This window comes from Toxorhynchites rutilus, chromosome 1 (genome assembly GCF_029784135.1).
Source record: "Toxorhynchites rutilus septentrionalis strain SRP chromosome 1, ASM2978413v1, whole genome shotgun sequence".
Taxonomy (NCBI): Eukaryota; Metazoa; Arthropoda; class Insecta; order Diptera; family Culicidae; genus Toxorhynchites; species Toxorhynchites rutilus.
In genome coordinates, this window is record NC_073744.1 from 36,990,335 (window position 1) to 37,017,369 (window position 27,035).

The window sequence follows — 27,035 nt, forward strand, 5'->3', positions numbered from 1 at the left end:
TTTTTATGTTTTCAATCAAATAGGTACCAAAGTAGAAAGCTTAAAAGCATATCGAACTAATTTATTAAAAATATCAACCAAATAATACCTGTGCATAAAGTTAAGATCTGTTTTCTGCATCATATGCATTAGGCGTCCGAAATATGATTCAGAATGGTAGTATATTTTTCAATCATTCACACTGAAGACCAGCATTTTTCACTGATCCGTTCAGTCAGAGTGGACCAAGTTTATTTTTTAATATACTCAGAATGTACACATTTTACACTAACGGGTTCAAGCACATTTCAACAAGGTACCTGTTAGCTTCTAGAAAAAGTTTTGTTGGTTTGAATTCGGTGCTTTAAAATTGTTTGAATTCAAATACAATTGATTGTCACATTGTCCACTCTGTCTGTACATGATTTAGAGCCATTTTGTCATGGTAAATGGTACATGGTTCGCTCTGACTACATACTATGAGGGATTTTCGTTGATCAATCATATCAATTTCGATCTGTTATTCCTGCTGTATGCGTAATTTACCAAATCTGAAAAAAGTGGTATGAAGCTCACATAAAGCCTAACCATATGTAATCATTTTTGCAACTTGGTCTTCAGACTTAACAGATGTAGAATGCAAAAGAAAAGCTTGTAAAGTATGTTTGGAGCAAGTTGCAGTTTTGCTTATGAATTAAAAAAGATGAAAAAGTCATCATTTTATTTTTGTTTTTGATACGTGGTATAATTGATACGGAATTTTATGATCCGATGGATATGTCATTGATGCAAAAAATGTGTAATTAAAGCCAATTTTTCACTTCTCACAAACAAAGATTTTGTTACATGAGACACTTTTGAGATTATTCAAATGACATAAAACACTTATGCAAACAGTCATTCTGATTTTTCAAAACAACTACTTCAACATAATTTAAACCAGAAGTTTTATGCGTATCCAAAATGATCAGAGCTTCTAACTTTAGGTGAATAAAGATCTTGTCGCTTGTGACACTTATGCGATTATTCACACCACATGAGGAAAATCCGCGTACAAAAACTTCGTAAAAAACCGTGCTAAAGACGCGTAAAAAAACCTGGGTGTACAATGTCATCAGCAAAAGCACAAGCGGTTACTAATGCCTACCGCTGAACAACATATCATTCAAGACATTCCCGTAAAACACCGCAAAATCCGTTTAGACTATGATAGATAGTTCACGAGAATGGGTACACACTACTAAGACATGACTCTGTAAGCTGTTGCAATCTCTTTTTCCTCACACACTGCTCACAACATCCGAACACATTTATCAGGTAGTGTAATATTTCTCCTCCATGTGGCTCCAAAATTGCCATGCGTCTCCACCGAACCATCTTGCAGCAAAAAAAAGCCTCGACATCAGTATCATCTCGGTAGACAGCCGAAGAGCAGTCGGGGACAGGTACATGCTGTTGTCACTTGTGTACCTTCAGGACCTCGTTATTCGAGCGCCAAAAAGAGAATCCCCCGAGTTACATTGTCAAGATGTTACGAAGATACTTTGAGCTTTGTTTTGTGGGTGTTTTTTTTCTCAGTTGTTGGTTTGAATGGCTTCTTGGGGTGGGGCAGGAGCGAGCGAGCAACACTTCCTCCTTCCTGGTGAGATAATAATTATTTCTTCAGGCAGTCGGCAGCTTAGCTAAGCGCACGCGGCGGGAAGGCAGAAGCCAATATTATTTCTAGCGAAACGGTGGAGCAGCAGCGGGGATCCATGGGTGGCGGATCTTAATGCTCAGAATAAACAAAAACAGATAATTCATCTCCTTTATGGTTTTTTGGTGGCGGTCTCTCCACAAATGGGTAGCTTGGGCTTAGTGGATTTGTTGTGAGTTATTGTTGGGTTGACTGAATGAGACGTCGAGAGAGATATGGTTATGGAGCTTTATGGGTGGAGGATTATGTTCTTGAATTGCGTTCACCTGTCCACGAAAGCGTGCTGTTTGGCAGTCCTTCAATTATGCTTGCGTTCGATGAAGCCATCAATGCACATTTCAGGAGCACATATGGCGCAGAAGCTGGGCGGTATCAGTCACATGCAAATTTTTCGTAATATCCACTTGCAAGCTGTCCCTACCAAATGGTGTCACTTTTCCAGTGCTCCGTGTCTGTGGTCGTGTCGATCACACCAATCGAAGTAGATGATTTTCAATTTAGATTATGGGGGAAGCGCTTGCCGGTGGCACAATCTTGACAGCTGTATCTTCGCTCTCTTCGCTGCATGCTTTATTTTAGAGTTTCCCTCCTATAATCGATATCCGGTGCGAATATAAATTGGTGTTGAGATGGAAAATATTTCCTAGAAGTGCAAGTACTATTTTTAATGAAATATTCAATTTTTGTTCCAATTCTCCGTATTTCCTGGATGAAATACGTTGGATTTTGTAACCACGTCGTTTGGCATCAACTTTTGGATTTTCGTTAACTGTTCGATATCAGACAATGAGGGAACAACATTCCTCGCGAGGAATGGTGACATACTTATTACGACTGATGAAGACATTTATCAATCCTATCTTATCATTCCTAGTGTTCCGTACGTGTAGTTTGCAGACTCATGTCTCAAATTGCTTCAGTTGCTCTTCTTTCCCGAGGTGGATTAGGTAATATCACTCAATGTGACTGTGGTGTAGGTTATTACTATATTGACCACATTTATCAGTATAGATTGACGGTTTTCAAGCATAATGAATGGTGTCTCTGACATTGTGAAGACATTCGTTTGATTTGGCGTTTCCTCCGATTCAACCTTCTTCAAGTGCGAAAACAGGAGTTTTGATTTCAATTTATCGATAATACATTAAATACAGAATTAATTTATTAATATATTTATCGCTATTTGTTTTTCCTTTTGACTGTTTCATTGTAAAGTTTGTCATAAAATCATAAACCTATCTGGTGAGCATATGAAGGTGCTATATTTCTGCTAGGGTGGCTTCGGTACACTAGATTCTTTGGTGTGAGCCTGTTCTGGAAATTGCACATGTTGGCGCGAATTTTATGAGTCCCGGTCAACTTAAAAAACCACTTTTTTGCAGCTCGTGATTTATTTCCAAACGGCTCAAAATTGAAATACACTAAGTGTTTACAAACAAGCGAACTCAAAACCAATAGAGTGTAGAAGTGAGCGTTAGTGTGTTGCCTGCATGCAACGTGTACTAAACTTTAAATAAGTAGTTTATAGCATAAGGTACGATGGCCAATCCCTCGCTACTATTTAAATGATGCTGCGAAGAAGATACCTACCGTACAATAGGTTCATTTTGTGATAGTCGGCCAATTATGTATTTTTCAATGTCCTATAGTCCAGTCTTTATCCTAGAATCTAAGTGAAAAGTAGTAATTGTCCTGTTTCTGTAGTAATGTAAAATTAAATGTAGTCTAAGTAAAATTAGTAGTTTCGTTGAATAAATGTAGTGTAGCAAAAATTTGTTTAAATAAATGTTTAATGTAATGGCTCGTTTCAACTTTCGTGTTCGGGATAAATTTGCGCAAAAATTTAAATTGTCACGGAAGTTGTGGTGGAATACTTTAATATTCAAACAAGAAACACTAAGTATAAATTTCATGCTTGGCAACAATTCTATAAACATACATAAATTGTTTCTTTTAACAACTCCTTTTATATCCCTGTTCTTTGCTAAATCTAACATCTGCGCTAACTCTAATCTTTCCGGTTTCCATCTCACCAACTCAATTCATATATAGTATTTAACTTCACTTTTTAGTTCTCTAAACTGTTCAACTCTTAACCGTTTCGCTATTTCTACTATCTGTCGATTTATCGCATCACTCCATATATCTAAACAATTGTAAACAATAACGAACTGTTGCGGCAACAATAGCAATCAACGTCTATCGCAACGAGGTAGTTCAACCAAATGAAACAGCTCATCGATGCCTCAGCAGTACAGAATAAACATTGAATGACGCTTGGGAGCAGCGAACTACTCTCATTGTACAAGTTTACGACGCCAGCCACGTCCTTACAGTCACCAGGAGAAGGGAAGGAATGTTAGTATGGTATTCGTGGCCAGGAGGGTTGCCTTTAAGGTAAAGGTGGAAGGAAACCATTGTAGTAGTATGGGTAAAACCACGTGTAAAAATGGGGTAATAGTGTTTGTGAGAGAAGAGCAAAGCACACGTAAATAGATCGATTCACTTATCAGACTGTGTGGCGCTTCACTGACACGAGTCATAGACAGTGTCTTGGAATATCAACAAATATTCACGAGTGACGAATATGATTTTGTAAATGACTATTTTTCAGCTTGAAACACACTGCTGAAGCGCTCCTCTTAGGAATAAATATTGTAAATTAAAAAATATATATAATTGGAAAAATCTTATTAGAATTGTATAAGAATTTCGATTTTTATAGATCAATGTGGTACCTCCCACATTCACAATTAATGAGTAGAATACGAAAAAATAAATAAACAGTAGGAAGCACACTAGGAAAAACTCCGCCTCCGCAGTTCAGGCGGCGATGAGTAGGATAATATTAGTTACGGAATTAGATTCCTCATCCTTAGTGATGAGGAAAATAAAAAGGTTAAAATAAACAGGGAGTCAGGATTGTGTAGCCGAGTAGAACGGTTGTTCGGAAAGAAAAAACAGGAAGTGGGTTATATCTATGGTATAACCGCAAGGGTGACGTAGGACTATCGTTGATTTAGAGATCATTTGTTTGAAGTTGAATCTGAATTCATTCTGAATGAATGAATATTTGGAGAACTTCGAAAACGAGAGCGTTACGTTGGAGGCACAAGGTTTTATGCATCCAATATTGGATACGGAAATATCCTACTGATGGGGAAGAATAATTTTCAGAAGCTATCCTGTTGATTGCGATTGATTGAAAAATCTCAAAACCTAATGTATTTAGTCACAGTGTTACATGGATAGAAAACATTAAAATAAACTCTTTCATATGAATGTAATTTTAAATTCCCAGAGGAACTGGCAGATTATTTTCAGTAACGATTAGATATTTCCGCGGCTGCTTCGAGATCTTCCCGGGGAACCGTTTGTAGCATCACTCTCCTCCTGATGGATTCCCTTCTGGCCTACGGTGCACAAACAGGCTCTTGGTGACGCCGTTCATCCGCGCTTTCATGTTAAATGAAGAGCTTCACCACAACAGCGACAACATGCTCCAATCGCTGTTCAATTATAACTGAGTGGATTTCCGAGCGGCGCTCGCTTATATACCGATTGGTGATTTCAATAGCCTATTTTGAAAGCAAATTTAAGACTATTGAAACAAGTTTTTGGATCAGAAAGTAACAAGTATAGAACGCGTAGACATTTTATCTTTCGAATGAAGTGTTTATCATACCATTTCGTTCAGTTGTTTAGGAGCTATTAACACTCAAAATCTCGGTCTTCGGCGTAACGCTTTCGTTTTCGAAACTTTGATTTTACACCCCGGTATAGAAATGAAAGACGTAGTCCTACGTCAAAAAAACCCCGCTCGGTGCGCGTACACTGCCCTCGTTATATTGATGACAATAACAAACGAGTTCATATTGTTTATGTGAAAATAATTTTGACGTCGGACTACATCTTTCATTTCTATACTGGGGCGTAAGTTCAAAGCTTCGAGAACGAGAAACAAGATTTTGAGCAATAAAACCTCTTCGCCGGTTGAAAGAAATGTAATGATAACCGCTTTATTCGACAGATAAAACCTAGTCTACGCGTTATATGTGTGTTACTTATTGATCCAAAAATATTGTTTCAATAGCTGAAAAAAAGCTTTGAAAGCAAGCTATTGAAATCACAAAAATCTGTATATAAGGTATATAAGGTGCCAGCTCGGAAATCCACTCAATTATAATTGTACAGCGGTTAGATCATTTTGGAACAGTTACTGCTTCAAAAAAAAAAACTTGCTGCTGTGAAGAAGGCGACCAGCAAGAAGAAAGCTGCTGCTACTGCTGGCGTGGCTGCCCGAAAGCAAAAGTCAAACAAATCCTCAAAATTCGCTGCATGCAAGCCGAAAACACCGAAGCCATAGAAATCAGTGCAGCTTCAGGAAAAAAACTACCATCGCCACTCATAACGCACAACACGAGAGAAAACAAGATAGTGTTTTCAGCGAATCAAATCCAGTTCTTTTAAGAAAGAGTTTATCAAATACTGCGGTCAAATGCATTCTTTTTGTAATTTCTTCGATCAACGTAAGACTACATCTTTCGAGGACTTATTAGGGGTACAATGAATCTTGAGAAAGACAATTCATTCCGGCTCGACACTCACACAAACAATGTTCACTCATCAATGTCACAAAAGGGAAGTGGGTGTTGTGAGGGGGGGCAGAGTGAGCGCAACATTTATGTAGACTGATTGGAAGCGACAGTTATGTTGTCTATGGGAAATGGTATACAAATTAAATCACACATAAAGGGGAGAAAGAATCTTGACTCTTTTAGTTTTGTGGGCAAGACTAATTGGTTCACCTTCACTATCGGTCAATTCGATTGGACCTTCAGTGATACTATTAACTTGATAAGCGACCTGCATGTTAAATTTAAAATTTGCATATTGTTACGATTTAGTCTGGTGCGGCTGCTCTCAGCCCCCGAGGATATAATCTGCTGGTTCCGGAAGGGAACACAATCAAAGCCCCTCGGCCTTATCTATGACCGTACAGTGATGGGCGCGAAAGGCCTCTTTTGGGTCCTCGGGTCTCAGGGTCGTCGTGTGAGTTGTGTGGGAAAGCTTTCGGATTTGGGTTAGCGAAAAGAAGTAATTTTCAGGTTAATGAACAATATTTATTGACTCACGGATCCTTCTCCGGTTACTGGTTGATATCTCGGGTTGGCGGCGGGTACTGACGGGTGATGATCGGCTACGGCGTGGACGGGAATGGTATCGGCGAGATGGCGGTCGGCAACGGCGAACGGGCGTCTGGTATGACGTAGTTATTTCTCCAGGATCTTGGCTTCGGTGGAAGGTCGCAACCTCCGTGTTGTCCTTGACGATGGACGAGTGGAGCGTGACGAGCAACTCGTGACAACTGGCTACGTAGCTCCTTTACGGTGATCCGTACCAGCACGATGCTGGTGAGGGCGAGACAGGCACACTTTTCTGGCTGGTCCTTGATATTTAGCTGTCCTTACTATGGCCAGCGACCAGGGCTATTTCAGCCGGTTTCTCCGCTCACTGTATTGATCCGCAACGTGATATTCACTATACAGAAAACTGGTGAGAATCACTTTGATCCAACTTGATCGATGTGCACGATTCCGCGGTCGAGACCCAAGAGGCCTCAATTCCTTTCCAATTCCTTTCTCGAACCTCCACCTTTCCTTCTTTCCGAATTCTTCCGTTCCAACCATTCCACTTTCCTACCATTCCAATCTGTCATCCAGTCCTGCTCATCGTAGCCACCTAGTGGTTATTTCCACCCAACCACCCATCATGGCGGGGATTCAAAATTTAATAGGGTTTTCCCCTTGATTTGGGATCCCCAACTTTTGCTTTCGTCGAACATTGTTTTTCACCTTCAAACACCACTCCCGTAAACCAAATAGTGAGAATCAAATTTTCCTTTTTTATGTGAGGTTCTAATTGTAACAATATATGGTTACAATATGGATGGTCCATCAGAGATGGGCAGGAATATCATGGCAAAGATGACGAGAGACTGGTAGGATAATTCTAATCTTCATCCGAAACGTGATCACTGCCTGTTAAAAATGCAGACACAGCATCCAATTTAGTCAACCTATTATTATTTCCATCGGACACAAACAAAGTTCCCTCAAAATGCCCCTGAGAGAAATCAATGTTGACTCTTTTAATTTGAAGATTAGCATTTATTTTATATAGTCCACATACGTTGCATATTCAAATTGCATCGGAGAATATACAATCACCGCCCACATTGCAAAAATCGATTCACTGAGCTTGCAGCAATAGATCAACCTGGAACCAGTGAAAGAATGAATGAAAAAATGAAAGAATTCGCGAAAACTGAATGAACGATCGGAAAAAGTCACAAATGAGCACAAAACACCCATAAATTCACACAAGATCTCCACCGATAAACGAATCATAAAAATCAGTTTGCTTCTTATTTCGGATATTGTTTTAGAAATCATCGAAATAATTCTTTAGGACAACTAAAGGGTGTGTCACATCAAATTGCATCACGGAAAAAACGCTGTAGAAATTCGCCCAGTAGACCGATCCTTTTGAAAATTTTAGACAGTAAAATAAAAACTATTGAACAACTTTTGGCATTTTCTTTTTATTCATACTTCGAGCCCAAGCCCGTATGCTCGCACCTTCCTTTTTACCCCGTCCATAAGGTTCTGTACAACGTCAGGTTGTAGTTTTTTTTTTGAACAGAAATCCATTTTCTCTTGAAGTCCGCCTCCGATTTGACAACTTTTGGGTTCTTCCGGAGGGCCTGCTTCATAATCGCCCAATATTTCTCTATTGGGCGAAGCTCCGGCGCGTTGGGCGGGTTCATTTCCTTTGGCACGAAGGTGACCCCGTTGGCTTCGTACCACTCCAACACGTCCTTTGAATAGTGGCACGAAGCGAGATCCGGCCAGAAGATGGTCGGGCCCTCGTGCTGCTTCAATAGTGGTAGTAAGCGCTTCTGTAGGCACTCCTTAAGGTAAACCTGCCCGTTTACCGTGCCGGTCATCACGAAGGGGGTGCTCCGCTTTCCGCAAGAGCAAATCGCTTGCCACACCATGTACTTTTTGGCAAACTTGGATAGCTTCTGCTTGCGAATCTCCTCCGGAACGCTGAATTTGTCCTCTGCGGAGAAGAACAACAGGCCCGGCAGCTGACGAAAGACCGCTTTGACGTAGGTTTCGTCGTCCATTACCAGGCAATGCGGCTTCGTCAGCATTTCGGAGTACAGCTTCCGGGCTCGCGTCTTCCCCACCATGTTTTACCTTTCGTCGCGGTTAGGAGCCTTCTGAACCTTGTATGTACGCAGGCCCTCCCGCTGCTTGGTCCGCTGGACGAATGAACTTGACAAATTCAGCTTATTGGCGACATCCCGGACCGAACTTCTCGGATCACGTCTAAACTGCTTAACTACGCGCTTGTGATCTTTTTCACTGACGGAGCATCCATTTTTGCCGTTCTTCACCTTCCGGTTGATGGTTAGGTTCTCGAAGTATCGTTTTAGTACTCTGCTGACCGTGGATTGGACGATTCCCAGCATCTTACCGATGTCCCGATGTGACAACTCCGGATTCTCGAAATGAGTGCACAGGATTAATTCACGACGCTCTTTTTCGTTCGACGACATTTTTCCAAATTTACGAAAAATTGACAGTGAAGCATGGCCAACGTGATCTATACACTCTTATCTGATTATAAGCGAAAGCTGAAGATATAATTCCTAAAAATTAAATTTCTACAGCGTTTTTTCCGTGATGCAATTTGATGTGACACACCCTTTATATCGAAATTATCAAAAGTAAAACAAAACTTGTTGGAATGGGCCGATGCTGCTGGAAGCCATGATGTGGGCTGACCTGGTACATCTTTTATTATTTCCTACATGATCATTTTTTACCCCCCATGTTAGACGCAGTTCTACATCAAAAATCAAATCGGGGATAAAAACGCACAAAAGTACTCACAAACAAAGGTTCACGTCAAGTTTGAACACTTTTCCCATAAATGAATGACAACAACTTGATTGAAATTATCAGATTGGAATTTTCTTGATGAGAATGCGTAAGAAGAAAAAAACTATCTGTTATTCAGCTGGCTCCTCTCTTTCAGGTATATATATATAATAACATTTATCGTAAGAACGATTCTGCGTAATATGCATTTGAAAACTCCTAATAAACGTTACATCGTGGGGGGATATGCAAAGTTCTGGTGCGACTATCACTTATTCCCTGAGTGATGGAACGAACAGACACTGCATACATAGCAAACTGTACTGCACTACAATAGATCAAACTAATGGTCGCAGTGGTACACTGCTTCTACGGAAGAAATGGACTGTTTTTGTTTTGTTGTGTGTTTTGACAGCAAAGCGACTTTCGCAGCTGAAAAATACATACGGAATGACAAGTGTTTATAGAAGACAGCGAAAATTTTCAAAAAAAAAAATGCTTATAGCTGGAACAATCGGTGGGTGTCGGTTTTACCCTGATTTCCTCCACTTGCCTACGCATTTCGATTGGCATTGTAGTTGTGTCACTGCTATTCCTTTTGTCTAAGAGTATGACTAGTTTTAGATTTCATGTTGATCGAATATTGTAAGCTACTTACCACTACAGGGTATTTAGGAACGTTGACTATCGTCGTCCTACTCTACATCAATCCACTTATCGTTCTTGTATATTCAGCGTTCCTGGTTATCTGTAATTAGGAATGTAAAAAAAAGTTTAGTGATAACTTGCTTCAACGAAAAACTTAAAAAAATCACAAGCTCGGTCATGCAACATTCGTCGTACTATCGTAGGAGGAGATTGCATCATTATGCGACATTTTTATAATTGCCATTATCTCACATAGTTCGTCTCCAGAAAAAAACAAGCTTTTTTCCTACCGTTCTTCTGCCCTATCAGATTCATACAATGTGGCAAATAGTGTGGATATGCAGGGCATTCTTGTTGCTGCCATTATCACCACCGTGCGAAGAGCCAAGAATCTCGAACGCTCCGAGAGAAGCGATGATGCTGTGCAGCTGCCGTGAAACGCAAATAACACCCGGAAAATTATCTGCAGTGTTTAAACAGCTCATTATGGTGCATTCAAGCATTCTTTGCTCGAGTTTTCGAGAATAAGTTTGGAAACTTTCCAGGCAGAGTGATACATTCTCGCCCGATAGGATGGTGAGGTTAGTGGGGTTAGGGTGCTTTAATTATTCAATGGGATCTCACCTAGTGAACAGCAGAATCATTTAAGCCACAAGATTTATTCAATCGGCATAAGTGAATTACGTGAAATGCCAGACCCATACACACACATTAGCTGTCTCATGTCATTTCCATTCCCGGCGGAATGCGCCTTAGAAGTTTAATTTAATACTCGGCATTACCCAGAGGTTATGCTGTGCCACAACTCAATTTTCCACATCGAACACTGTCGGAGCAGCGTCCTTTGATAAGCTCAGATCGTTCTTATGAGGATATCTTCAACCATCCTTAAGATTTGCGCCGTTCGCCCATCCGGATCATCTCGGATTGCAATACGGAAAACGGGAACGGAGCGTTTCTTGTCTCTAAGACGGCCGACGCTAGACACTCGGACAGACACATAATCGGAAACGGTACAGACTGGTAATAATTTGCCAATATTTTATAATTGCATTATCCCAGCAAAAGCCCGCAACAACAAACCAATGACACAAGTTTCGCAAGATGGCACGAGTGCAGAATATCGAATAAGTGCCGCATGCAAGCTCGACACATTTTCCTCGAACAACGGGTTTTTTTTGTTGTTGTCCCTCTAGGCTGGGGAAAATCTTGTGAGTCAGGTGTAGGATGGAAGACTTCCAAGGAAGCGGAAGACAATTCTTGCGCCGTCCAACATCAGCGCGCAAAAGCAATTTGCAACACCCCCCCCTTTTCCCCTCTCCAGTATGGACACCGATGGTTTGGAATGGATTGGCCTCCGAAATCAGAGTCGATTGGTTGCCACCCACAAGCCCATCGTGTGAGCAGCGTTGACGAAATTGCGGATGCCGAAACGGATCCATGTTTCTCGTGGTAGAAGGCAAGCTCAATTGTAGGCTCCTAACCGAAACCTGATATCTACGACGCTGTGTTCCATTGTGATCAAAGCAAAAAGTGCCGCCCAAACCCCGCGTGCTTAACCCCAAACAGCTGCATGATAAAAAGGGGGGCTGCGCGAGAGGAAGTGAACCGGCAGTGGAATCATGCAATGACGATAAAACAACCGCAAGCTGGATCGTGATTTGTATTTGAAACAAGCAATTTTCTCGTTCTCAATCTCAACTATTTTAGGAATGTTAGGTTTCAGGGGTGGGCAGGCGAATGGTCGCCGTCATTGGGGTAGGTAGGCTCCCTTCGCGAGGGGTTTTAGAAACTGCGGGCAAAACCCAGGCTCTCGGAAACAGCAACGGCGGTGCTGCCTCACAATTAGATTTGTTATGAAGTCCCTTGTTTTCGAAGCCGGCAAAATAAGCGAGACGATGGGGTAGACGAATTGCAGTCGGAGGGGGCGCATCGTTTGCAAGAAGCCGGGAGTCTGTATGTTGTGCAGAGGCTATTTATGTGTGCATATTCGGTACGACAGGGTTCTGTCTCTCGGTTTCTTATGCGATGTTGAGGTTTCGTGTGTGGAATTGAAATAATTGCACGAAGAGCGATACTTCCGCAGCGGAGAGCAACACACAATGTCTTGCAAGGATGCATGATGCGATGGGTCTCGGAGGATTCAAAAGAACTTGTCTGTATGGGCTGATTGAATGCATAAATCGGGAATATAATAAACCGAAACGACGGCAGGAGTGCAAGACTAATCTGAATGATTCCAGTAGAATTCACATTGGTTGGTGAATCTCGGAACGATTGTGAAAGAGACTAATATTTTTTCAGAAAACAGTTTAAAGTATTTCGTGCTTTTTTATCAATCGAATTTAAACAAAATTTAATAAACCAATTCAATAAATATTATTCTAGATAAGATCGTATATGCAAATTCATTTTTTGAATAATTAGTATGATTAATGATTATATTATAATAATAAATAATAATAAATTAATATCATAATTACGTTAGACCCTGTTCGAAAGATAAATAAGCATTGATGCTCAACAGTTACGGCTCATCACAACTGCTATGTAGCCGATTCTTCGCAATTTGCAATTTGATTTTGGAAAAAATGACTCCAGAATCGATACTGAATTTAATTTAAGGTAATGTAGAATCAGCAGAGTGATGTTAGTTGATCTTTTGGGTTGTCTCGATGGTCGATTTGGAACATGCTGCCAGTGAATGCATCAAAAACTAAAGCTATGTTTATTGCCAGAAATAATCAAAATAGCGAGTTACCATCCTTGTTCTTAGGCACCGAGAAATTAGATTACGTTGACACGGCTTGTAATCTAGGGTTTATCATCCAAAACAATCTAGAATGGGACAAACACATTAATAAACAATGTAGCAAAATATTCGCTGGTTTACGACTTTTGAGGCTCTCATCTTACATGCTTTCAACTCCTATAAAGTTACGTCTGTTTCAATCATTGCTTCTTCCACATTTTATGTATGGAGATGTTTTTCTGTTGAATGCATCTGCTCGAGCGATTGACAGATTTAGAATTGTTTTAAACTGTTGTATTAGATATGTTTTTAATTTAGGTAGATTTTCTAGAGTGTCTCATAAGCATCATGTTCTACTTCCATGAATTTGTAAAGTTGCGAGCATGTCTAACTTTGTTCTAAATTATTCATTTTCGTTCCCCTACATACTTATATGAAAAACTGACTGCCTTTCGTAGTAATCGTAGTAGGAACTGTGTGATACCACGATATAATTCATCGCATTATACATTGTTTGTCAGGGGCATTGGTTTTTGGGATCAGTTACCTAACGAAATTAAGAGTATTAATAGTGTGAGTGGATGTCATAGGGAATGCGTTTAATTGTTTAACAGGAGGAATCAACAAAATTAATTGGTTAAATTTAAAATTATAGATAAGTAAAAGTAGATTGAAGAGCTCAATGAATTCAAACTAAATGTAGTACATGGAAAGGAGAATTCCTTACGCTACAATGATTTGTGTATCAATAAATAAAAAATAAATAAATAAATAAATAACATACGGCAAAGTTGTTGCTGTAAGTGGTTGACCGCGAATGCGGTCAATGTGGTCGTGGCAATGGGGCTAATATTCTTAACCCTCCTACACCCAAAATTTATTTTTAGCACATGTTTTGGCATCCCGATTTATTACATTAAATGAGCTGAAAAATAACAGAAAATGTTCTGGTATAGCATTTCTATAATATAAAGTATAGCAATATAAGAGCAATATGGGCGAGCGAAACAAGAGACACATTGTAAATGTGCACGCATTAAAGCTTTTGTCATACACGGCCCAGTCCGAGAAGGATATAGATTCATGTTTATGCTCTCATTTCTGAACGGTTTTATTTAGCTTGACTAGCGGCCCAATTCTATGTTTTAATAAGTTTACCGCAAAGTCATTGGAATAGCTTTGCTGTTGCACTCAAACAGACTCTCGCAACAACGCAGACGCACACACTCTCTCACACAAAAAACGCATCGCAGCTGCTCACTGCTCACTCTCTCACTATGTTTGTGTTTACGTAAAGAATACGAACATTTACGACCGTTTACGACTGTTCACGACGACCGCGCTTTATTTTTTAGCGATTTTATTTATAGTAAGACCTGCAATTGACCTGCAATTTGTTTGTATGTTTGTATGTTTGTAGGTTTTTATGCTTGTAATATGCTTGTCTTTAGCGCTTTACCACATTAATAGAAATGTGAACCCCTTTCTGTTGACCGATATATCTGAAATTTTGAACACATCTTTATTTCTGCAGTTACTATAAAACTGCGTATTTCATGATTTAAAAAATCCAAGATGGCGGCCGCTACAAAATGGCGGAATACATATTTTCTCAAAACCCCATCAATATGGGTATCAAATGAAAAAGATTGAATAGTAGAACACAGTTATTTATGAAAATACGAATCCAAAATGGCCGCCACCACAAAATGGCGGATTGCACATTTTCTCAAAACCAGATCAACATGGGTATCAAATGAAAGGGATTGACTAGTAGAACACAGTTATTCATGAAAAATGCAAATTCAAAATGGTCGCCACCGCAAAATGGTGGATTACATATTTTCTCTAAACTCCATCAGTATAGGTATCAAATAAAAGGACTTGACTAGTAGAACACAGTTATTCATGAAGAATGTAAATCTAAAGTGGCCGCCACTACAGAATGGCGGATTACATATTTTCTCAAAATTCCATCATTTGGGTATCAAATGAAAGGGATTGACTAATAGTACACAGTTATTTATAAAAAATGCAAATCCAAAATGGCGGATTACATATTTTCTTAAAACAATCCCCATCAAAATGGATATCAAGTGAAGGAGCTTGACAAGTGGATCTGCTATTTAAGAAACTTCAAATCCAAGATGGCCGTGGTAACAAAATTGCCAATTACTTTTTGAAACGGTTTCATTCAACTTGACCTGTTTGTATGTATGTTTGTATGTCTGTAGGGTTGTCGCAAATTAATAAAAATTTGACCCCGTTCCATTTGATTTATTGATCTGAAATTTGGAACAAACCTTTATCTCTATTGTCATTATAATACTGTGTATTCCATTATTTTGAAAAATCCAATTTGGCCGCCGGTAAAAAAAGGCTGAATGGCTTGACTTGGAGAACGCACTACATCATGAACAACTTGAATTCAATAAGGTGTACATATTTTTTTGTAATTAGTTGCAGAAGTAGGAGATTCAAACATGCTAGTTTGGATTATGTTCTGTGTTTATCTGTAGTTATTTGTAGTATATGTGAATACAATTGTGTGATATTTATGAACTTCGTTCGAAGGCCGATGGAACTCCAATATTAGAATTAGTCTTCAAATTGATTGAAATTTAAGCCGGTGTAAGTGTTTCTTGAAAGTGGTTTGTGTTCGTCTGTAATTATAGCAATACAAGTATGTGAGGTAAATATTAATGTAAATACAATATTTTGTGTGTAAAGTTTTTTTTAGATGTCTATGTAAACAAAAAACAAATGTTATCATTCAACCTTCACGATTGGAGTTCGATACAAAGTAGGCGCGATGGATAACGGAATATTTCGCTGGTCTTGTTGGATTTATAGGAGTTCTGTCGGTTACCTTCTGAAGTTTCCTAAAGGTTAAACTCTCCACCGTCCCAATTAGAGGTAGATAAATAGTACGCTCGATGGTCAATGGAATACATAGCTGGTTCGATTGATATTAGAGAAATTGCCTCGGTTACCTTTTCAGATTTCCCAAAAATATCTCTCCACCGTCGCGATTGAAGTTCGATAAAGAATATGCTCGATGATTACCGGATTATACTGCCGATCTGATACGTTTTAGAGGAGGTATCTTCGCAGGTTTCTCTAGGGGCGATTAACGGAACATATCTCCGGTTCGATTGATTTCACAGGGGTTCTCTCGCTTACCTTCTCAGGTTCCCCAAAGATAACTCTACGCGTTGAATCTCATTACCTACTATCCCTTCCATGATAATCGCAAGGGAACCACGTTATAAAGGCGACCCTGCTGGTCGCGAATATCATATTGATATTCTTTCCCATCCCCTCGTGACTGTAAGGATGTGGCCGGTATCGTTATTGACTATTCAAAGCTTGAATCGCCGAAACTTGCATAATGAGAATGGTTTGCTGCTCCCAAGCGTCATTCGGCGAAATGTACAGTCCACCTAAGCTCAAGTTTATGGTCCGGACTGAGTTGCGTTGTTCACTTCTAAATTGATATTCTCGATTTGGACATACCGAATTTTGGCGTTCGAATTTCAATTTCTCAAGTCCAGACAACCGATTGCAATTTACGTTCCAGATACAGATCCCTTGTGATAATACCGGATTATGGATGTTACTTCCTGATCGAAATTTTGGAGATGTTTGAGGATCCGAATGGCAAACTAGGAAGTGAAATCACTACTTAAGAATCTAGATACCGCTTTCCAGTGTCCAGATTCTATATTTATTGTGGAAAATTTGAATGAATTATTTTCCAGTTATTATTTCAATCTGGGGAATTCTGTATTCGTACTGTTAACAGATTCCAGATCTCAACTTCCAAACCTTGGAGTTGGAATTCAATGAGCTTTTTCTTCAAATCATTTTCTTCATCGTATGGATATCTAGAAAATTGCCCTTATCGACTAGTCCCGAATATCCAGGAAAATTCATGTTAGAATCGTCCGTGTGAAGCAAATTTGTAGTTATTGACAGTGCCATTTTCTGCTAACCTAACCCACTCTCACCCGCACTGCAACAGTTCACACAATTCCCATCCAAATCACCATTATCACACCCCAATAGAACGAGAAACACATTAATGTGCACATCGCGTTCGATTACTGGCACCGATACTGACAGCAACACCTATTATTCGGGGCTGTCAGCTCTGAGATACCAATCTGTAGCCGTATTGTGTCCAAGCGGAAAGCGAAAACTGCCTACCTGTTAATTAGACATTAGCATGGCAGAGCCGATACCAAAGCAAGGCGCTTCGGATCGGCGGGCGCCCCCAACATGCTGCTGACATAAACTATTTTCACATTTTGTTGAACAGACACCGACATTTTTGTCCCACACTACCCACCTCACGTTCACTTCCGACCCGAACAAAGGCATGATGGTGTAAAATCGGAGCCATGTAAACCTAATTTTCCACCGACAACTGAGACATCTGTGTTCTCCTCCTGTTTTTCATACAATTTCAATGTTATCCTCGGATCGAGGTGATACTTCTCGGCTCGGATGGGCTGTCTGTTCCGATCGGCCGTGGGATGCTACAAGCGTCGATACCGGTTAAGCCACTGGAGTGTGGTTGGTTAGTGTGGAGATAGAGAAACATCGCACCAATATCATGCTAACTAGAAGCCACCCATTGGAGGGCGGAGGCACAAGCTGATGGATGATGGTTTTCGAAATGAATTTACTAACGAGCTGATGCAATTCAATTATAATTCATTATGTAATCATTCGTAGGATGGAGGGCCCAGCTATTCATATCGATTGGGGTTACCTTTTCACTGCATGAACGGGTTCAGATGTTATCGATGCCGTCATCCCTTCGGAAGTCCGGATTGATGATACTAGAGGCAGTTTTCGCCTCCGAGTGAGGCAACCATGGCTCTTGGGACTAATGGCGGTAATTAGTGGGAAAGTAATGACTGATGATCTCTCACACAAAGCGGCATCGAGAAGTGTCATGCTCAAGAATCTCAGGCGTCTGATATCGATTATCCAATATTCATGCGAAGGTCGTTTCACATACTGAATATAGATGTACCGGGTGATTTTTTGACGTAGGACTACGTCTTTCATTTCTATACGGGGTGTAAATTCAAAGTCTCGGAAACGAAAGCGTTACGCCAGAGACGGAGATTTTGAGCGTTAATAGCTCCTAAACCACTGAACGAAATGGTATGGTAAACACTTCATTCGAAAGATAAAATGTCTACACGTTATATACTTGTCACTTTTTGATCAAAAAACTTGTTTTAATAGCCTTAAAATTGCTTTCAAAACAGGCTATTGAAATCACCAATCGGTATATGAGCGAGCGCCGCTCGGAAATCCACTCAGATATAATTGAACAGCGATTGGAGCATGTTGTCACTGTTGTGGTGAAGCTAACTTCGTTCATCATGAAAGCGCTGATGAACGGTGTCACCAAGAGCATGTTTGTGCACCTTAGGCCAGAAGGGAATCCATCAGGAGGAGAGTGATGACACAGAGAAGGCGACCAAGAAAGTAACAGCATCGAAAATTGGTTCCGCTTGAGACATCGGAGCAGCCGCCACACACACACATACACGCGCGCGACTCTTTTCGTTTGGTGGTTATCGAGCAATCAAGAAGAATCCGGAAAGATGTCATAGATGCTGCAAAATAATCTGCCAGTTCCCCTTGGAATTGAAAATTACATCCAAGCGAAAGAGTTTATATGAATGTTTTCTATTCATATAATACAGTGATCAAATGCATTTCGTTTTGTGATTCTTCAATCAAGTGCAATTAGCAGAAAAGCTTCTGAAAATTATTCTTTCCCATCAGTAGAACATTTTCGTATCCAATATTGGATGCGCGCGCAACGGAAAATATTTCGCATCGTGGAAAATCATATAATGTTCAATTGATCATTGCTCAGTCGCTGAAAGTTTCAAACTCAGAGAGTTCATTCAGCTCTAGTTTGCCTTCCAAATTGCCATAGTAAATCACACCTTCTCTCGATTCAATAACGGACAAAAAGCCTAATTAGGCGATTTTCTGGTGATGAAACGCATTCGGTATGTTTCGAACTGTGAGGGGGCACAGAAAAGCCTATCCATCAGGAGGAGAAGAGAAGGCGACCAAGAGAGTACCAGCATCGAAAATTGATTCCGCTTGTAGCATCGGAGCAGCCGCCACACACACACATACACGCCACGCGCGCAACTCTTTTCGTTTGGGGGTTATCGAGCAATCGAGAAGAATCCGGAAAGATGTCATCGTTGCTGCATAATAGTTTGCCAGTTCCCCTTGGAATTGAAAATTACATTCGAGCGAAATAGTTTATTTTGATGTTTTCTATTTATATAATACTGCGATTGCCTTTGTGATTCTTCAGTCAAGTGCAATTAACAGAAAATCTTCTGAAGATTATTCTTCCCCATCAGTTGAATATTTTCGTATCCAATATTGGATGCTTAAAACCTTGTGCCTCCAACGTAACGTTCTAGTTTTCGAAGTTCCCCAAATATAAATTTATTCATTCATTCAGAATGGATTTAGATTCAACTTCAAATAAATGATCACTAAATCAACGATAGTCCTACGTCAGCCTTGTGGTTATACCACAGATATAACCCACTTGCTGTTTTTTCTGTTTATGTTTTTAGCGCTATATTTTTGACAAATCACGCGTGATTTTTTCATGTGTCAAAATTGATTGCAGTTTCCTTCGCCATTTCGTTATGGTTAGTCTTACAAACGAACTACGCTAACGATTCATTGAATTTTATTATCAAAATCAATGCTCTGTTGGAATGCGTTTTTTTTTGTTTTTTCGGAAAATTATCTTTGACTTCGAGCACAAAATAACTGACGAGCGGAAATCGAATATAGTCTTGTTTGGACTTCCGGTTTGCCGATACTGGCTCGAAATGATGAGTAACGATGGAAAATCCCTACATATGGGAAATACATGAAATATCTTCACAATAAAAACCGAATATCGTATTCCGATCAGGGTTGTTATAATAAAATCTGTATTTTGGTCTGAATTTTTTTTCTGCTTTCAACTCTATTAGCTGATTCGTCACTTTTACTTCCATTTTTGGAAGGATCTTCTTCTTCTTGGATGGCTCTAACGTTCCAGTGGAACTTTTGGCTTCTCATCGTAGCATTACTTGCGTCATTTTTATTAGTAATACTTGGTTGAGATTTCTATGCCGAATAACACGCCTTAAATGTACTCTGGAGTGGTAAGCTCTAGAATACGCGTGACCACAGTGCAAGCCGGAAGAATTGCTTGAGCCATGGCTCAGCGAAAATGTTGAATAGATGCTGGGAGCTTTGCTACTTTCCTTCAGTATGGATAAAGCTAGCTAAAGTTATACTAGTTCTGACACCGGGGAAAGATCCTTCTATTACTAAGAGCTATCGACCCATCAACTTGCTCTGTGCACTCTCTAAGTTGTTCGAGAAATGCATCTAAAGCCGAATTCTTGCTTTTGCAGATGAGCATGGTATTCCTCCTGAGGAACAATTTGGTTTCCGTAAGGGAAGGTCTACCATCCATCAACTCACTAGAGTTACCAATATTACACAGCGGAACAAGTCGTTGTCCAAGACGACAGCAATGGCGCTCTTGGACATTGAAAAGCCTTCGATAATGTGTTACACGATGGTCTAGTGTACGTAATATAGTGATATAGATGAAGGTGTGCCCCAAGGAAGATGCAGGTTGGGCCTATGCTGTACAACATTTATACTGCGGACATTCCACTGCTTCCCGGTGATGGGATATTGTCCAATTTGCCGATGACACTGCGATTTTGTTTCATGGCCGCTATTCTATTCCCGCAATCGAGATCTCGTAGACTTGTTCCGTCTGATAACGTAAGAATTCGGTTCGGTGACTCACTTATCGAATGGTCCAGAGAAGTGGTCTACTTAGGACTCACTCTAGACAGTCATCAGATTTTTAGATCTCACGTATATGAAATCGTCACGAAATGTAATATTCTGCTCCGGTCATTGTATTCGTTGATTGGCAGAAATTCTAAACTTTATCTGAAGAATCAGATGGCTGTCTATAAACAGATCAGTTATCCTGCAATTGAATATGCGGTTCCAGTCTGGAGCGGCTGTGCCAGGACGCACAAACTAGAACTCCAGCGCATTCAGAACAAATTCCTTAAGATGATTCAGAATCTGCCTCCCTGGACCAGAACAACGGAGATTCACGAAAGAGCCTGCCTGTATACCCTGAAAGTGAAAATCCACAAATATATTCAAAAATTGGAGAGAGGTGCACCTATTCCGAGCATTTGATTGTCCGGAATCTGTACAGTAATTTCATAGGTTTAGGTTAAGAATAGGTTAAGTAGGTAGTTGTATAATAATTAAAAAAAGAAATAGAAATGTCTAACATTCAAATAAAAAAAAAGAAAAAAAATCATATTAAATAAAACGAGCATTTAATAATGCAATTTATTAAGCTAGAATTAAGATGCAAAGCATAAGCTATTCACTTAACTTGTAAGAACTTCGTATAAAACCAAAATAAAATGCAATAAATATATATTTATGTGAAAAAATTCATTGGGAGTGAAGCTACTTTTGTTATCGTGAAAAAAAATGGAAAAATCCGCATTTCGTGTATTGATAAAGCATTGCTTTTTGATGGAAAAAATACAGTAAAAACCAAAGGATGGCTTGACAAACGTTATCCGGACTCTGCTATTGCAACTAAATATAATATTACCGAAATTACAGAAATTACCGAATTACCGAAATTGAGTTCTATTTTGAGGAAAACCCGAAAGAGTACTATAAAAATGGTATCGAAAAGTTACAAGATCGCTATAATCGCTGTATCGCCCTCGATGGCAATTATGTTGAATAATAAAACTGAATTTTGCAAAAAAAATGTTTTACTGTGTTACCTTATGAACTTTTCAGCCGAGCTGTTACGTTCCCACGGTAGTGAGCGCCGCCCGATTGATGGTAAGCACCTAAGTGAACGTGTTAAATAACTACACCCAAAGTTAATTTTTAGCACATGTTATGGCATCCCGATTTATTACATTAAATGAGCCTAAAAATAACAGAAAATGCTATACTCCCCAATATGTGTATATCATTTGTATAATATACATGCTAGAGCCAATATGAGCGAGCCGAACAGGCGAAACATATTCTGCCAAATACACGGCCCAGACAGAGAAACATATCTATTCTCGTTCATCCTTCTCTTTCTCCTCTTAGAAAACATTTTCCAACTTCATTTTATGATGAGGTGTAATATTATCACGCTTTTATATAACAGCACTAGTATAAACTGACCAGACGTCCCGCGTTACGCGGGACAGTCCCGCATTTCAACAAAATGTCCCGCGAAATGTCCCGCATTTGGCAAAAGAAACGAAAATGTCCCTCGATATCAATATATTTCAATATCACAATTTGATCATGTTGATTTTCTTAAATGGATGAACCTCAAAAAAAAACTTTTATTTGGCAGACTGTTCAAGAGCGCTTCTGATGCATCCAAAGATTGATACGTTGAACTGGTTTCATTGCGCTGACATTGGGCTTTTTGTTTAGAGAGTGTCAAATGGAAGCGCAACAAAATTGGAAAATGATTTTTATAAAAGTCCCCTATTGATCCGCAGGGACAACGTGAGTCAGACGAAAAGTTCATCTTTGGTTCCCTAGCTCGGTCAGGGCTTAACGTTTCAAATAAGCCGTAAGAACTAGTGTATACTCGACAGGAAGAGGCAGAGTTGTTTGATGGAGTATCGTAAATGAAGCGCTGGGCGGTCTTACGGAAGTTGGCCGGAACCTGAACCATGGCCGATGAAAAGATGTATATCGGCGTGTTATTTTACCTTTTTGTGGTTTTGGTGGTTGTCTGTCTCTCTATTTTGGCAATTCGCCCAAAAGTTTTCTATCGGGCGTAGCTGGGGAATGATGGGAAGGTTGGTGGTCTTTGCGACAATGTTTATCTCTAGCCGATCCATCCTCCAGTGATCTTTTGGCATAATGGGCTGATCCCATGTTCGGCATAAAGACCACATCACCTTCCCAACTCGGGCAAGTACTTCGTACTATATATTTCCTCGTTCACCATATGACTCGAAAGAAGAGCGGCTTGGACATTCCCTTCACGTCTGTCAGAGAAGGACCTTCTTCGGGAACTTGATGTGAATGATATATTCGACGTCATCGCTTACCTGGGGAACCGTAAAGTACCCGGTCCCTGCCATTCTTTGAATTCTAGCATCAAGTAGACGAGACGAGACGTCTTTAATTATGAGTACGAAAAGAAGTTTTTCACTTCTTTCGCCGGAAAGAAGTTTTTCACCAGCACCTCAAGCTACTCCTTCTGTCTGCTGCTTGGATACGGCCGGTCTTGTCTGACGCTTCCGCATAAAAATGTCCATTTTGGCCAGATTCTTCTCCACCGTTTGGCCGGTTGCTTCGATCTCCCGGCTTAAGGAACGGCAGAGAGATGATATTGTAAATACCAGATCGGTTATATCTGGCGAACACAAAGTGCCTCAGGATGTCCTACTCCTTCGCTGTGGGGTGGAGCTTACAATATGGAAGAATCATCAAGTTGCTTGACAGTGCTGCTGCTGTGAATCAACAGCCTTGAATCTTTTTGTTGTAGACTTAACAAACGTAAGATTTAAAGAAAATTTGTTCCTATAAATTATCTTTCATCGTCATCCGAAATTAGTCCACTTTTTTGAATGCATACGTTAACACTAGAATCGATGAAAAATTAATTGAAATTTTCGAGCATTCCATTCGGTAATTTGAAGAAAATTGTAGAATTTGAATCGTGCTTGCGAGGCGTAAATGCTCTGATTGAGCGAGTGATTTTCGGGCGTAAACAAAATCTAAACCACCGAAAAATCACAACTGAGTGCCGATACTCAGAAAGAAATAATACTGATCAGTTTAGACTCGCTGAACTATGGTTTATGTTCACATAACGTATATACATAACGTTTTGTTTTTTGTGTCCCGCGTTAGACCTCTGACCATCTGGTCACTTTACACTAGTAGCTATATGGATAACGTGGTCGTATGAAACAGCTTTGCATTCCAGCCGGCCTTGGTTCGATCCCCATTGACGTCGTATGGACTTTTTTTTGGCACAATCTCAAATGAAATGAAGAAAGAAAAAAGAAAGAGATGTCTGCTCCCATACATACAAACCTTTTTGACGTAGGACTACTTCTTTGATTTCTATATAGGAGAGTCACTCTACGAAATATGTAACGTTTATTAAGAGTTTTCATATGCATATTACGCTGAATCGTTCCTACGATATATGTTATAATATATACCATTAGACGGCAATTTTATCCAGCACTTTTTTCGCCTGAGACATTAATAGTGAAAATAATGAAACAAATAAGCAATAATCTTCGTGACACATATTCATAATTCTCAATTACTCAATTCCTTCTATGATAGATTGGGCAGTAGAACCAATACGACTTGATTGTGATTGTCTAAAAACGAACATTATTTCATCGAAAAAGCTACTGCTCTCGATGCCTAATAATAAGAATAAGACAATAGAAAGAAATCACAATACCATAGCTATTCATTAATACTAAAGCAACTTCATGATTTCATATGTATTTTACCTCAAAATATCACGAAATCGTGAGTATTTTCAACTTGTTTTTTCGTTTATTCCCCATAAATTTCATATTCAATGTAATCAATGTCGATATATTTTTTCTGTTCACCCATGCACATATACTTCATCTACCATTCCACCCTGTTATGTGTCCCACTGTTATTCATTAATCATTATCAGTTAGATAGTTGAACTTCCTGCCTGAAGCTTATTGTTTTTCTTTGTTCGTTGCAAACCGTTTGAAGGTTATGAATACGTACAACAAACGACCCTTTTCAGAGCTACTATTTAGAGTTCCAAAAGAGTTAAACTAACAGTTTTCTGAACAATGAAAAAACATTACATTCAAAATAACCAAGTGGTCTGAACGATCACAGTCCTACGTCAAACTTCCGTCCGTGCCCCTAGGCTCAGACCCTTCTACTTTTTATGCTTTGAAAATAGCTCATCAGGACCATGTCGTTTACCACAGACAACAGGTAAATTCAATACATATAATTCATAATTCAATTTGATGAGCAGATCATAGGCAATCGATATTATCTAGATTTGTAATTTTTCGTCCTTGTGTGTTTATGTGTCTGACTTTTCCCCATTTCCGAAACTCAAATTACCGCTTCGTGGGATCCGTTTCGACATGCTGAAAACATGAAAATGAATTCGCTGCGTGAAATGAAGGCAAATCCTGAATACAACTACGAAAAGTATTTCAATGATAGGGCTGTTCGTTGGGAACAGTGTATTGCTCCACAAGGGTTCTATTTTGAAGGCAATAATATAAATTTAGATGATAAATAAAGCAATTTCTATAAAAACGCAAATCCCCGGTATATATTTCACTGAATATAACACTATTAGAAATGGTAGAATTAAGAGAATGGGAGGCGGATTATATATACGCTATAAATTCAATGCTTCGGAATAGTTATTTTTCGAACGTCAACAAGGTCTTACAATAGAGTTTATTTTCGTTGAAATTATTATCAATTTGAAAAAAAAAATTAGTTGAATTAATTTTTAACAAACCAAAAACAATGATACCTACAAAATTCTAGTCAAATGATGAAATGTAGGAAATTGATCAAAAAGCCTAACTGGGTAAGGGAGTAAAAGTGCTCCCAAACCAAATCAGCAGCTCTATGGCAAATATTGTATAGGGTACCAAATAAGAAATTTCGACTATTTTTTTGAACCACTTTGTGGTTTACCACAGGATCAATAATGAAAAACGTACTTTTCAATTGTTTGCATGCCCTTTCCAATACCTTCCAGATAGAATTTGGAAAAAAAATACTGAAAGTGCATCTTGCTATGGTGTATTGAGAAATATTATTTAAAAAAATCATCAAAAACAGAAGTACTAAAAAAATCTCGAAATATTGAAATTTTTTTGGGAGGGATTTAGAAATTCACATCTACTCTAGTTCGTATTCTCTTTTTTCCGAATTTTAACAGCATTGCGCGTTACAAAAAAATATATATTTTCTAATTTTGATTTTTTTCAGAGTTCCAGTTGAACCAGTACTTTATATCTATATTAGCTGACCCGGCAAATTTCGTCCCACCCAAAAAATTATTTTTTGTTATCACATCCATGTTTTCTTACGCACGCGCATGTTTATGGGTCCAATCGCAGAACTTTTCAATGAGTGATCTTCTAATCTACCCTTTAAAAAATTTTTCCTAACTATAATATTTCAGTACTTCTGCCAAGGCACGACATTATAATATCCGATTATTTTCAGACACAATTCTCGTGCAAGATTTTTCATCCACTTCTTCTTCTTGAATGGCGTTAACGTTCCCTGTTAATTCTTATTTGAGATTTCTTAAGCCAATTAACACGCCTCTAATGTATTCCGAGGGGCAAGCTCTAGAATACGCGTGACCACAGTGCAAGTCGAGGGAAATTTCTCTGACGAAAAAATTCCCCCGACCAGAACGGGAATCGAACCCGAACACCCGGCATGATAATGTGAGACGCTAACCACTCGGCCACGGGTGCATCCACTCGGTGTGCGAGAAGTCAAACTTCATTGTTCTCATTTCAGTTTCGTAGATTTTCATCCACTTGCAAATAACATATTTCTCCGTTACATGGAATAAATGTTTGATACAGAAAATAGTAAGATTCTTAAATTATTCGATTACATAAAACACGACGCTTACTTAACCATTTGACTATATACTTCACAACACACAACATTTACAAAAACTCGCCATTATAATATAAATTCATCATCAGACATAATTTCAGTTCAATATTATTTCACAATTGGCGAGAAAACGTAATACTGTATTGCATAGAACACATATTCGATACAGAAAAGTATATTTTCATTCATTATTTTTTATTTTAAAAATGTGTAAATCTCATCCTGTAAA

At 39.2% G+C, this 27,035-nt stretch overlaps 1 protein-coding gene across 1 annotated transcript in view; it reads right to left on the minus strand.

Moving 5' to 3' along the window:
• Positions 1-27,035, minus strand: part of LOC129775239 (chondroadherin) — a 157,810-nt gene that overhangs the window by 58,969 nt on the left and 71,806 nt on the right. The window contains exon 2 of the mRNA XM_055779718.1: positions 10,286-10,375. The gene's annotated coding sequence lies outside the window, so the exon portion shown is untranslated. The remainder of the gene's footprint in view (positions 1-10,285; positions 10,376-27,035) is intronic.